At 39.2% G+C, this 13,869-nt stretch overlaps 1 protein-coding gene across 1 annotated transcript in view; it reads left to right on the top strand.

Annotated features, from left to right (window-relative positions):
• PCDH15 (protocadherin related 15) overlaps positions 1-13,869 on the top strand; it is a 598,943-nt gene that overhangs the window by 84,538 nt on the left and 500,536 nt on the right. The window contains exon 3 of the mRNA XM_065746677.1: positions 12,920-12,997. The gene's annotated coding sequence lies outside the window, so the exon portion shown is untranslated. The remainder of the gene's footprint in view (positions 1-12,919; positions 12,998-13,869) is intronic.

Below are 13,869 nucleotides of genomic sequence, written 5' to 3' on the forward strand. Positions count from 1 at the left end.
GTGGAAAGGGTAAATGCAGTGACTGCGTGAGAGCTTCCCATGCTGGGGCATTTGCATTGTTCATCAGTTGAAGGAGAACCATGCTTGTTCTGTCAGTGCAGGAAGAAAACATTTGCTGTAGCACACTGCACGTGCTGGTACTGCTGTGTGTTGCCTTAGTGTGCCATGTGAGTGCATTAATGGTTTTTCCCAGCCTTCTCAGTAGTCTTGGCTCCAGCAGAAGGTGCTAGTACTGTGCAGGCTGCTGGGTAGCTGCCCTGGCTGCTCGCCATGCCAGACAATCCTTCAGCACATTAATCAGTGTGCTCCTCTCTTGAGAAGGTCATTCCGTTTCTGTGCCTCCTACAGAGAGGCTGTTTTGAAGGTAGTGCTTCAGACTGGCTCTTAGACACATTTATTCTTTCTGCCAACAAATTTCACTTGGCTTAGCTTACGTTTGCCCTTCATATACCTGCTGTGTGTACAGCATAGCAGGATCTTTGCTTGGCCTTCATTTAGCCAAATGTAAGATGACCACCCTGTCTGGTCTTAAACAATGCTGCTCCCTGCCTGACTCTGTATATGTAGCCAGCTGTGCACTCAGACAAGATTAATTTCCAGTATGTCAGCAGGACAAGGCATTGTGTTCTAGATGAAACCTCATGTGTTGCAGTCCTCTAGCTCAACCTGGTACTAGAAAAACTGACGGTTTTTTTTTGTTTTAGGTTGAAGTTGGACTTCATGATCTTGAAGGACTTTTCCAACCTGAGCAGTTCTATGATTTGGATCATACAGACTTGGGTTTTCCTTTTTTTTTTTCTTTCTTCATTTTCCTTTTTTATCCTTTTTTGCTTTTTTTTTTTTTTTGCTTATTTGCTTTTTTCCTTTTTCCCCTTTCCCCCTTTTTTCCCCATTCCCCTTTTTTCCCCTTTCCCTTTCCCCCTTATTTTCTCCCTTGCTTTTCCCCCTCTCCTCTAGTGTTGAAAGGGGTGAAATCTTACTGCTCTTTCTGCACTTTTCTTACTGTTCCTCTATGCTTTGCTTCTGCTTTGCCCATGGGGCATGCTGCTCCTTGGGAAGGTCTGTTCAGATTTCTCCAAGCCATTGATGCCGTGCTGCCAGTGAACATCACAGCAAAGCTCAGTGTGTAATTCTAAATGTCAGTTTTCAGTGTTCTAAATCTATAATCATACTCTAGAAGGGAAAAATAGATGAGGCTCATTAGTAATCTGGCCTTGTACAGCCATTGAAATGGTCAGGGAAGAGGTCCCACGGGAAAAGTACATCACAGAAAATGTACCCAAAGGGGCCAAATTAACGTTGCGAATTGGTCATTTTTTGACAGTACTTCTCAGGGTTTGATATTTTGGCTATTTGTAACATCATGTATGCCCTAAGAATCCACTTCACGGACTTGATAGTCAATTCCAAATGCACACAGAAAGCATGTACATTTATTTTTATACTTAACAAAAGTGCAAAGTAAGTGTGTAAAGCAAGCAAAGGCGGTGACACAGCCTTTATTTGAGGTAGAGGCGCTACAGAAAGAGATATTAGAGATAAGGGGAATGAACTCACCAATCCCGGCGACCGTCTAGTTAAGGAACGCAGCCGCCTCTCGTTCGAACACTGGCGCGCCGGCGGGAAGGGAGCCGGGGAGGGGGGGCAACCCGCGCAGGCTCTGAGCGTATCTGTGCTCCGGGAAGCACCGCCGAGAGGGAGAGAGGGGGAGGACCGGTGGACCTGGGCTTCTCCACTCAGGTCACTCAGATGCTCATTCACTGGTTCAGGCTGTGACCAGGCAATTCCACTACAAAGTGGAATAATTTTCTTCTTTCATTGTTAAATTTTCTTTTCCTTACTGTTTTGGAATGACATGATAAGTGTATGCTAGATCTATTAGCTATGACAACAGTAATCCCAGTTAAGATTTCCTTTTTGCTTAAATTCTGGTGTGTATTATGAAGATGACATAAAAATTTGGCAGTGATGTTCAATAATGTTTTGTGGTAGAATTTCAAATCCTCAGTGTCTGTGGTGTTAATGCTCAAACATGGCTGCTGGGAGGTTGTTATTTTGCAGGCTTTATAGGTAGCCTTGTGTTTTCTGTAATCTATCCATTAAGAACAATGAATTGACACTAGAAGTGTAATCACAAGGCCAGGATAGAATACTCTTTAAAATAAACTATCTGTTGGAATTTGGATCTTCTGTAGAATGTATATCTTGTTTTACACGACTCCTTCCTGTCCAATTATTCCTTAAAATATAGTGGTACAGAAGAACAATACAATTAAATGCATTTATTTTTCGTTGGTACATGCTGGATTTTAATCTGGATTCAATTGCAACCTAGTCCACAAAATTATCCATGAGAGTAGTTTTTATTCATTGCACAGAAACTTTCCCCATGTTGCTGGTTATCAGTGAAATTACTACCCTAACTTCTGCTAAAAACTTTCACTAAATAATTTTTATATTGCATTCATTCCCATACCATGTGTTGATGTTTTCTTTTTTTATTTTATTTTTTTATGAATGCTTGCATTACCCTCTAGATAGTGTCTTAATGAAAACTGTTCCCATTAGTGGTTACTTAATCGCTCTGTTTATTTTTGGTGCTTTTGCCTTCAGTAATAAAGAGTACTGAATCTCTCTTTGAGGAAGGATGTGTTTTCTAACTTTTAGACAGGGAGATGTTCTGCCTAAGAGACAGAGCTAAACATAACTTTTCAGCAGTGTGTGGAGACAGGACAAGGGGGAACGGACAGAAACTGCAGCACAGGAGGATCCACACGAATGTGCACAAGATCTTCTTTACGGTGAGGGTGACGGAGCACTGGCACAGGCTGCCCAGGGGGGTTGTGGGGTCTCCTTCTCTGGAGATATTCAAGACCCACCTGGACGCCTACCTGTGCAACCTGGTGTAGGGAACTGCTTTGGAAGGGGGGTTGGACTCGATGATCTCTAGAGGTCCCTTCCAACCCCGCTGATTCTATGATAAACTACTTCAGGCAAGACAGCGTTGTGAATATGAACATTTAGGTGCCTATTTAACAGTATCTGAGAAGAGGATTGTGCACAAGGGGGAATGCAGGACATAACTAAATTGATATTGATGTTCTGTTGGTGAAAGAATATTTATATCCAAGTTTTAATGCTGGTGTGTGGGAAGGTGAGGCTCATTGGACAGGTTTTGTGAAAACTCCAGTTTTCTTCTGCAGTTGTCCCCAAAGTTAGGTTTGGCTCTGCAGCCAGAGTTGTCCATACCCTGGGTGGTTGGTGCTTCCTCTAGCATGGTCTCTGTTTCTCACCTTCAAGTTGTAGGAAACACCTTGTAATGAAATGTAATTCCAAGGTTTATTAAATTCCTGATGATTATTACACAAACACTTCCTACCCCAGGGTTTTCTGCCTACATTAGATTTTGTTTTCCTCTCATCCTCTCCCCCCTTAATCTTTTTTATGTTTTCTTGACATCTCTCTAAGGAAGCTCCTGTCCACCCACACTGGTCTATTCTGACTATGCCTTTTTCTCTCTTCTCTCTTTGCATCAGCATTAGAGCAGTTCAGAAGGCTGCTGCTCCTTAAAATAAAACATCGCTGCCTTGCCCTTCCATGTAACTTCTTTACTTGACTTCTCCACTTTCACAATTTATGGCAGTGTGAAAGGTTTTGTGGTCTGTTGAGCTATCAAGACAACAGTGCTGTGAACACACAGGAGCTACTTCAGGTCTAAATGTGCTCAGAATAGGAGATTGTGTCCCATGTCCTCTCCTCTGGACCTGACCTAGAAAACAATTTTCCAGCAGTGGCAAATGCAGCATGCTTTTCCAGCCAGCACTCTGTGGTTTGCTGAGACAATCCAGAAGTGCTTTTTAGTAAGCTCCAAGTAAGAAGGAGCATTACAGTCATTGCCAGAGCTTGAACTCTGCTGTGTTTGTATCTCGACATGCTATTCAGCTGGTAGGGAATGCTGCTGCTGCTGCTGCTGCTGCAGAGGGCTGCTGTGCAGGAGGTGCCGAGGTGGTTGGAAACAGCCTGCTGGTTCCCATCTCCTTTCTGAGAGGAAGAGAAGGGAAGCAGCTTCAGCCCAAGACCCTCCCCTGGTCTCTTTCTCCTTGTCCCAGAGAAAATAAAAACTTTTCAAGTCGAATGTGTTCTGTAACCTCAATATAGTCTTCTTCCTAGCAATTTTTATTTCCTGGAATAGCCAGTGTCTCCAGAAAAATGTGCAAAGAGCTTCGAAACTGATAGAGGATGTGCAGCTATGCTCATGCTGATATCAATCAACATTGTTTTAAAACATTTTATCTAACTCAGCTCAGCAAAATAAGACATATTCTGTTTATTTTGAAGAATAAAAAGGAAATTAAAAGATCTCTTTGAAAGATTTTTTACCCTTTACAGTTGCTCCTTCTTTTGCTAAGACTAAAATGCTTGAGGGTAATGTGGAGAAATGATATGCAGATCTTATCGGGCATGACTGATAGCATGTCTGTGTATGTAGTGTTTGGTTGTTTAGCAGTGTCAGATATGTATAAACTTTGAGCTGGTTAAAATTTGGATTATGCTCGTCTTTTGAAAAGAAAACCAAAATTTCTCAGTTGAAGTCCACTTATAAATAACAAAAGAATGAGAAATCTCAGTCTTTTTTAAGAAGCCTGCTGCACTTGTTGGGATGATATCCTGCTATTAGCTTCACAGGCAGCAGGATGGTGGAGTGCACTGCCACATGGTATTCCTTGCTTTCCTGGGTCTTTAATTACAGGATAGTGTGGCAATGTGAATGGCTTGATTATTTTGCAGAAGAAAGAAGATCTTAAGGAGAAGAGCATAATGGGATTAACCAGAGGATATTATTGAACATGAGTCAGAATATGGTACCTGAGGATGTGGGTTGATGATTTACAAGAGCTGCATCACCAAACTTGTTTGATTGGTGGGTAATGTATAACACACTGAGTGCGAGAGCAACGCAACACAAAGGAAGTGTTTTTACTCAGCAATTTAGGTCTTTGTTTTCCAGCACACAGCACAGTTCTTTAATAGCTCAGGAAAGAAATGCAGCAAGCTCAATTCTTCCAAGTGTATGTCTCCCGCAGCTCCTCCCTGGTGTTACAGCCTTGTGTGTCTGTCATACTCGATGATCAAATGTTAGTCTTAATATATCACACTGGAGCAAGAAGCAACAGTTATTCCAGAGATAGGTACTGATTTTATCCATGACCACACTCACTCCGGTGTTCTCATTTTAAAACAGAGGTGGGTTTGAAGCTGACTTGGGAAGCACAGAAAGCTTTTGAAATCTTGCTAGGCTAAGCCTGACGCCAGAGCTGAGAGGAAGTGTTATTTCAGTAGCTCAGAACAAATAAGGAAAAAGGAGCAACTAAAAATCATACCAGAAGTCTCACACAGCCTTAGAAAATCCTGTTGTCTCTACTGCTGCTTTGCATTTCCTTCAATATTCAAACAATTTATGTGGCAATGTGTACAAAAAATGGAGCTCAGATTATTACTGAAATTCTCAGTCCAGTGTCATCTCTTCCATGATCATTTCCCCCCCATTTCTGACTTCTCTGCCTATCAGTTTTACCCCCTTTCTTGCAACTCATTCAGCTTTAACTGAAGTAGTGGGAATGGAACAGTCTGAAATGACTTCTGCAAGTGTGTGCAGGAGCCAAAAACTTCTCGTGGTGAGTAGCATCCAGGTTTCTTGGGAGCACTGGTGAACATTTCCTTCCGTAGCCATTGCTGGAGTTCTTTATCCACTTAACCTGCTGCAGGAACTGACCCGTTGTGAGGGAATTAATAGATCTGCTCTTTATATCTGTGACTCTGTAAATCCATTATGATTTATTAGTTGCAGTGGTGTATTAGATATGCCTTGTACGTTATCTGGACCTTCAGAGATCCTTGAGTGTTTGTGTATAAGTACTTGGTTATAGGACTACATCTATAATTGTGTTACTCTCATAGCTTTTTATTTTTTTATTTTTCATATTTGTGTAAAATTTAGGCAGATTTGCATCTTACTTGTATAATTAAAAAGTCAGGTACTAAATTCAGTCTGCATCATGCTGAAAAATTAATTCCAGAGAGTCTTCTCTAATAATAGGGGAATTCTTGCATGATTAGGTAGCTTCAGGCACAGAGGAAAAACCCTTTAATTAGCTTGGAGAAGATAAGTTGCTGTGTCTGAGTCCTTGCATGGAACTTTGACTATTTGTCATTGGCTGCAGGTACCACTAATGCTGAAAAACAATTGTGGGAAACCTTCAGAAAGCATTTTCCCTAGAAAAGAAAATACCATTCCCTAACTGAAGTGTTTTTTAATAATTTCAGTATTTAATTGTCTTAATATGCATTTGAATGTCAAAACTGCCTCTCTTAGCAGTGATGGTTAAACTGACCTGACCTCAAAAGGTGTTCTAGTTGTTGGTGTTACTTGACTGGTCACAGAGGAGCCTAGTGATTTCAGGTACAGTGTTGGCCATTGAGAGCAGCCTCTGCAGTTCTTTTGCTTTAGTGTTTGCTTCCCACTAATTTTATTTCATAATGAATATCCTGTCAGCACTTCAGCAGCACTCTTCAATCCTTGTAATCTCTTAAAAGTTAGATTCTGTTTAAGGAATTCAAACTAATAGGCACCTTTATAGCATGGGCTTTTTCTTCTTCTTTCTTTTAAAAACAGTGCGAGCAAGGTAGGAATCCTCATCAATTCAAAACTTCCTGTCAAGTTTTTATACACCGCTTAGAACATGAATCAGTCGTAAATGTATAATTCAGAAATCATTGCCACTTAAAGGCATATATATCGTTTATATTGGCCAGACATGAAAAATTCTGAAGAAGCTGCCTTTGGGAAGGCTTGATTAGATTCGTGGGTTTGGAGTACAATATGTTTTGTAAGATCAGTGTGTATAACAGTGAGTTTTACAAATACCTCCAGTCAGCCTTAAAGCAGACTTGATCTTTAACTTTCTTAAAGTATTCTGGTAACGTAGACATAATGCTAATCCTGTTTTTCTCTCTGCCTTTTTATCCTACTGATTTATTTATTGGTACAGTAAAAGGGAGTGATAGCTATACTTATTTATAACCCTAATGTATATTGCAGTTTACTTTTTACTGCATGCTCTTGGAATACGGAAAGATAAATAGAGGCCTGCAAGAAAAGCCAAGAAGACAGTAGTGTGACTGATTTTAAGACCCTCTTACATCCAGGCCTTAGAAGGGAGTTTGTGGAAAATAGAAGAGTTTCAGAGTGTCACGGTGTAGTCCGTGACAGTAACCCAAGGGAAACCGAGAAGGGAGAGAGAAAAGAAAGAGAAAAAACAAACTGCAGTGGCCACGCGGCCGTCCGAGCAGAGCTGTGTGTGCCGGGGTGGGAGGGGGAAACGGAGGGAGTAGATGGGTCTACAAAAAAACAACGGCACGATCTGAGAAGGAACGGTAACTTGACTAAATCTAATAAAATTGAACAATTGAGAGAGAAATGAAGTTTCCAAACCAAAAGCTGTGAGCTGTATTAAGGAGGAATTGCAGGGGAAGCACACGTGCTGAACCTCCACGGCAGCCCAGAGGAACGCGCCCAGACCGAGCGCCGCCTGGCATCCGGTGCGGAGCTCCGCCCCTCTGCTGCTCCCACAGCATTAACTCCTTCACTGTGGAATACCGGCATCAACACCACAAAACCACAACATGGAGGCGTTCCTTTCCTGGAATACACCGCCGACACACCAGCTTTTGTGCCAAGGGCAGAGTGTGCAGGTTCAGACAGCATTTTGGCCATCGGGCATGTGTGAGAGCATTGACAGTGGTGAAAACTGCCAATATTTATTTGGCCAACTCTTGACCATCCACTGGGCTGTGAAGATTCAGTGCTGATTTGTCTTTTCTTGTACTACCTACTCTCTCTTCTGACTGGTTCTGATGTAGTAGCATCAAGAAAATTAATGCTGGTCTGAGCAAGGTAATGAGGAATGGGAATAATTTTCTCAGGTGATTCTTAGTAATCTCTGAGAAGTGTCTTTGCTCCCAACCAGGGCTCAGAATACTGAAAATGGTACATAAAAGCACAGGTAGACACATGATGGAATGTTTAAATTATAGTTCTCCACTAGGCTGTCCACTTGGTAGAAACATCCTGAGGTCACCACTGCACCTTCAGGTCTTTCCAGGTCAAACTTTCAGCACACTCTAACTAATATTCAGGGGATGATTGCTTACCCTCCCATATTTCATACCCAGTGAAGGGATAGATCTTATTTACTGCCTCAGAAACTGGCTGTTCCATGTGTGGATAAGTATATTCGTGGAGTTCTGAGGAAGACTTATTCACTGCTGCTGCTCTGTTTTCTTCTGTCTGAGCAATAGGTTGTCTTCAGTGATTAATGAAAAGCCACATGAGGTATGCTTAGATGATGTAAAAGATAATTTCTTTTCTAATTTTTCTAATGTAATGTTCAGTGAAAAAAAAATTGTAAGATGTCATCCTTCTTCCTCTCCTTTTTTAATTTCACCTTTTTAAGGCCATCTTGAATAAAAATAACACATTCTTCACAAATCTAAGAACAAGGGGGAATTTCTTGAGTTTTAGCCATGGTTATCTTAGTGTTTGTATTTGTCTAATGGTTTAGAATCACAGTAATTTAGGTAGATAGTTCAGTAATTACTCTGTACTCTGTTAAGAGATGCTGACCAGAAGAAAGTTGTGTTATTAGTTCCCATATTGTTTTATTTCCTAAAAGCCTTTGAAATTCTTATTGTACCTATCAAAGAAGTATCTTCTCCTGTAGATCATAGTTTCAGAATATACTAAGTGTTAATTCCTTCAGGAAAATTTTTGATATTTTCCTCATCTGACTCCCTGGAGTCTTCATGGTTTTTTTGGTTTTTTTTCCTATTATTTGTCTCTTTGGAAAGGGTAAGGATCTTCAAGGTTGCAGGCAAGTCTATGTCATCTGTTCCCAGAACTGCTACAGCATTGGGTTAGAAGAAAATGTTTATTTTGCAGCTACAATCAACTGAAATTTTAAAAATTATGCAACATTTGTTTGCATGTTATTATCCCTAATTTAATAAGGAATCTTTTTTTTTGCTAAGAAGTGAAAAAACAGTTTTGAACTAAAACTACATAGTGCAGTGGTGTAATCTGCTCTAAAATCTGTTGTGAACTGATTTGTCATTTGTTTAGCTAAGGTTTTTCTGTTTTTCTTAGATCTGTTTGAGGGAGAAGCTAGCCTAATACAATTGTTGAATCTCATTCTGAATATTTACTAAAATGGATGACTTTACCTTTTTATTTCTTTTGGAAAACAGCAGTGCAGATTTCCCCTGAATCTGTCAAAACACAGCCGTATCCAAAGCAAGGAAATGAGAATTGAAGGTCAGCGTGTCAATACTGCCGGAGTTATGACATTTATAAGAACTGAATCTTACCAGCATTTAGACTCTGAATTAGGCAAGATGCTATGAAGAAAGCATAAATTGCCCAAATAAGCAAGCATTTTCTTTGCTTACCTTCAGTTGTTTCTTGTGGTTGTTGTTGTTTTGTGTCTTTTTAAGGTTTAAGTCACAGTAAATGAAAATAAGTCAGACTTAGAATACAGTGTTACAAAGGGAGTAATACTAAGAAGATTTAACTTTACTTATGACTAATTCTGTTTCTTTTATCATGAGAATTGAAGCTGGCCAGCCCAAGCCTGCAGTAGTCTATGGGTGTTAGATGGGTAACCTGTACTTTGTTGTACCTACAGTAGACTTTCAGTAGTCATTCAAAGACTGCTGTTAGCCTGAATGGGCTGAAAACTTTCTTCTGCCGTAAACACAAGTTATGGTCATCACCTCACTGATATTTGAAGAGAAAAATCAAGAAAAAAGTTCTTCAGCTGTAATGTGGAGGAATGGTGTTAAGTGTTATCTCTATTAGTGAGTGAAATCAGATACTGAAAAATAAATGTTTCCTGTTGCTTTGGTTTTGCAATTATATTGAAACAGTTTATGCAGAGTGGTACATTTAATAAGCTTAAAAATAAGGTCAGTATGTCTGCAGGTAGCTGCAGGTACCACAGCACAAAGAGTCACAGAATTGTAGGGGCTGGAAAGGACCTCTAGAGATCATCTAATCCAAGCCCCCTGACAAAGTAGCTCCCTAGCCCAGGTTGCACAGGTAGGCGTCCAGGCGGGTTTCTCTTTTGCTGTAGAGGCTAAAAATCAGTATGTGTAAACTAAGGTGATGGGGCTTTTATGAAATACATTGAGAACCAATGCATGAAAGATATGATTTGCAGTTGTCCAAAGACAGTGTCTCCTTTTGAATAGGGAATTACTGGTCTGTAGAGCCAGCTGGCAGAGAATGAGCGTTACACGTTACAGAGAGCCAGCAGCAACTGTTTTGTTGGTGAACAGGGTAGAATTGCAAGGTACCTGATCTGACACCTAGTGAAGAGCAAAGTCCTGCTCCAGCATTTTGTGGAGGTGAAAGGATGAACTGAAGAGTACTCAGGGAAGACTGAAGAAGCAGGAAAATAGTGATCCATTGCACAACAAGCCATGGTAACTTAGTTCTAGATGTTGTTGATATATGTAGAAAACAGAAGTGGAGCTAGGGGATTGAATTCTCTTCTGATGTTAGACTTCTATATGAAATCCTAAATCTACATCTTAGTTATTTAGGTCCCTAGTATAGGAGGCTTGTGCATGGGCTGAATTACAGCGAAAGGTCTTTCCTGTAACATAGTGTAGTTGATGTAGGAGTTCGACACAGTGATCGTTGTGGGTCCCTTCTAAGTCTGGATATTCTACTGCTGTTACGATTCTAATGTTGCAATTTGTCTGTATCCTACTGTCACATTGAGTTGTATGCAGAAATATTCCTGCCTAAGGGTAACTGCACCATTTTCTCTTTGTTATTCACCCTTTTCACCTCTGAAAGCCTCATGCCCCAATAGAAGTGCTCTGCTCCTTTTCTTCTGCAGATAATGCTCCTTCCTCTATAAAGAAAATTTCTGTCAGAGAACAAGCTGGGAATCTCTTATTGAGAATAAATGAAAGATTCCAAATAAACCTTGACCAACTAAGATAATTAAAGGCATGTTATTGCTGATAGCTAGATTTGGTGCTCATTATAGGTTTTGCAATTGGAATGAAGAACAATGGAAGATCTCCAGGAATTGAGGTTTTAATGAAGTTTATGTTATCAATGTCTTGTTCTAATATTTTAAAATATGTGTATTGAATATATGCATATAATATATATCCTGTAGCATCATGTGCCACTTGTGAACAGTTGAAGCGAGTGCTTTTATGTGTTTGTTGAGAATGAATGGTATAAAGTGAGCCACTACCATCTGAGTATGGTGGATGTGCAACTGCCTGTTGGTTTTGTTTGCAAAACTAAGTGTAAAACAGCAACAACAACAACAACAAAAATCCTAAGTGAAGCAAATTATCAAAGTATTCATTTCTGCTGATTTCTATTATAGATTACTAATAGTAATTTTACTAACAGAGATGAAATTTGATCAGGGGAAAGTTTTGAAAGCTTGTTTTTGTAGCAAAACAAGATAAAAAAGGCACAGTGCAGCAAGAGTTATTATCAGTTTCAGATTTACTCTCTATAACATTATTTTTAAACCTGCATTTGTATCAGAAGGTAATAGGATGATAGCAAAATTAGAGATGATGAGGTGAACTGCTGTGCCAGTTACGGAAAATTCAGAAATAGCTTGAGATGCAGTAACGAGTTTGATTATATTAATGGAAAATATTTGCATATTGTTAAAAATAAATGTAAATTCAAAATGTGATTTAAACTCTCAATAACTAGATAATAGATGATTGTCTAAGCCAACCACAAAGCTGTGATGTGGGAGGAAACTGGTGTGTGATGGGCCTCTGAGCCTTGCACATGGGGATGAGAGAGAGTAGCTAAGAACATGCTGTGCTATATCAGGTCTGTGTTAATAGAAATTCCAGTTTGTATGAATAACTTCTTGCATATTATCTGCATAACCCATGACAACAGAGGAAGATATTCTTTCCAAGAGTATATAATACAAAGTTAAGTGTTGAAACCTTATGATATCTAGGTATGTGCAAATATGTTTGATACAGGCATGTGTTTGACTTAAACATCTTATATACTTATTTATTCTCAGCCTCTTTGTAAATACAACCATCATGTTTCAGAGTATAAGAGTAGCACCGTGTTCTTACCCTTTTCCTTCTGTTTTTTCTTTGGAACTACAGTCTTAAGGAAAAAAAAATACATGAAGAAGCAGATGTTCTATAGATATTGAAATTCTCATATTTTGATCCCCATTTCAAAATCTGCTGCGCTGGATTCACTTATCTACTTGTTTTGTGTGTGCAGTACTGTTTAATTCAATCTGAGTTACTACAACATTAAGTATTATCTGTGTTTGAACGTATTAAAAATGGAAGAAATTACAGAGTTACGACAGTGATATATTGATATATTTTTGAAATCTTGCACAAACGCAGTAACCATCAATCTACTCGCGTAGCAGTTCAAAGATTTATTGATTCTTCTTACTGAAAACCTTGAACATGCTCGTGTTACCATGTGCATCTTTATCAGTGCTTTAAGAGTGATGTGGTGTGCTTGTTTTTTTAGTGCTTTGTCAAGTAATTTCAGTAAATACTTAATTAGGAGGTTTTTTCCTCTCAGGCTGACATCAAGGCTGTTACTTAAGAGTTAGAGGGTAGAAAATGTTCTAGTTATAAATCAGGCAGATTCTTCACCTAGAAAGCTTTGATTTATGAATGTGAAATTAACTTTTGTAAAGTTGCTCTAATTTATCTCAAATACAGGAATTTTGAAGGGGGGGGGGGGGGCGGGTTGGAGGAAAGTACTCACATTGTCCACTCAAGGTAAAATCCTGACGTAGTATCAATCCACTGTTTTTTCTAGGAAGATGGGGATATAATTCAGTAGATACTTCTGGAACAGCTGTTGTTCATCTGATTGACAGAGGGAACAGGAAGAAAGGTAATTTATTTTGTTCTTTTCAGTGGAAACTGTGTTTTAAAGTTAGATATGTTTTTTTCCTCCTAGATTAATAATACATAAGTGCACATCAAGACTTTACATGGAGAACTGCTGGACAGAGAAAATAGATTAAGAAAGATTAAGTAATGTACTGTAATATTTAAGAGAGATCGAGTAGTAGTTTGTTAAAGAGGGATGTTCCTGATATGTGTTTAGAACAACAACAACAACAAAAAGCCCAACTATGTTAGATTTTCTTTTCTTATGCATGTACAAAAGAATATTTATACTATCTGGACTAGATTTATTATTCTTCATTGATTGCCTCATTCTGTTGGAGCACATTTCTTCTGGTAAAGTAGTAGAGCTGTCACATCTATCATGATGCGTCAGAGATCTGTCAGGTCAATGGCTTTTTTGGAAGTTTGCCTTTTCAGAAAAATGTAGCTGAGCTTTATAGGCAGAAGTTTGACATTTTCAAGATGAAAATCAATCTTCTTTTATGTGGTGTTTCTCAAACAAAACTTGTGCTGTGATTGCACTAGTGATGGTTTAGTATGTTTGAGGGTATGCTGCCTATGCTGAATACTTTGGGTAACAGACTTGACGTACTCTGTAATGAACATAAATTGCAGAAACAAGAGGTAGTCGAGGCAGATGGCAAATCACACCTTCATCTCTGCTGTTGTTATGAATGTAAACGTTAGGTCAGGAGCTTACCTTTTCTTCTGAAGTTAGTTAGGAACTAACACATAAAAATTAAACTCAGCTTGTCGCAAACTACTAGTTTCCTTCTGTATATAGAGGAAAAGAAGCAAGAGATATTAACTCCCAATACACCACATGATGTTATGATGTGGAATATCAATAAT

Source organism: Cyrtonyx montezumae, unplaced genomic scaffold (genome assembly GCF_038088225.1).
Source record: "Cyrtonyx montezumae isolate F1298 unplaced genomic scaffold, pur_monq_1.0 scaffold_4, whole genome shotgun sequence".
Taxonomy (NCBI): Eukaryota; Metazoa; Chordata; class Aves; order Galliformes; family Odontophoridae; genus Cyrtonyx; species Cyrtonyx montezumae.